Consider the following 876-nt stretch of genomic DNA (forward strand, 5'->3'; position numbering starts at 1 on the left):
ATCCCCCTTCCTGTTTTCCCGGCTACGTCACGGGTGAAGATGAAAATATTCCAGGAAAAGGTTTAAACGAATTAAACCATCAGAGCCGGTAATTCGTGGGTAATCTGTTCAAAAGATCACTAACAAACTTTAATCTTTCTCCCATTAATTTTCATAAATGCATAATTGGAAATGTTAGGCACTCTCGAAGTTCAAGGCAATCACACGTTTCACTTTATTGTTTAATTAATGTTGATCTATAATGAATATGGATGTATTCAAATCATCATGTTGGCAGACAATGACAATTATGAAATTACACAATATTACCAACAACAGCAATACTGATACCATCGTGATTATTTTTCTGATCGCTGATCTTATTAGCTTATTTTTGTCGAATAGAAACGACAGCCTGTTTACCTCTCTATCCGAATAATTTTGTCACCACAAAATCCCACATTATCACTAAACTCGTTACTTACGAAATGAGACTGTTTAGAGATGAGACTCCCCACTTGCCTCCGCTCTGGGCCGCGGCAAGTGGGGGAGTTATTGGCCAAAGCTCTCATGCCGTAACTTGTATCTTGTGTTTGCTATGATTAAGGCTATGATTTGATCTTAATGCAGTCTGGTGTAACCGTTTTCAGTCAGGTGGATTGGAGACGTTTGGTTAGGCTTTGCTGTTTGGTTTGAATTGATATTTGTCTTTTGAATTTCGGTTTCGTGGCGTTGGTTGCTAATGGCGAGATTTTAAGATTCGATCCTGATCTGCGTTACTGTTAAGTTCTGGTGATTTTTTTTTCTCCTTTCACGTGTGTTTTGAATGCAGGTCAGCTTGTTTGTATTATCGTTGGCATTACCTGCATTACTGAAAAGATTGATATCAAGCTTGAT

Source organism: Penaeus monodon, chromosome 33 (assembly GCF_015228065.2).
Source record: "Penaeus monodon isolate SGIC_2016 chromosome 33, NSTDA_Pmon_1, whole genome shotgun sequence".
Lineage (NCBI taxonomy): Eukaryota > Metazoa > Arthropoda > Malacostraca > Decapoda > Penaeidae > Penaeus > Penaeus monodon.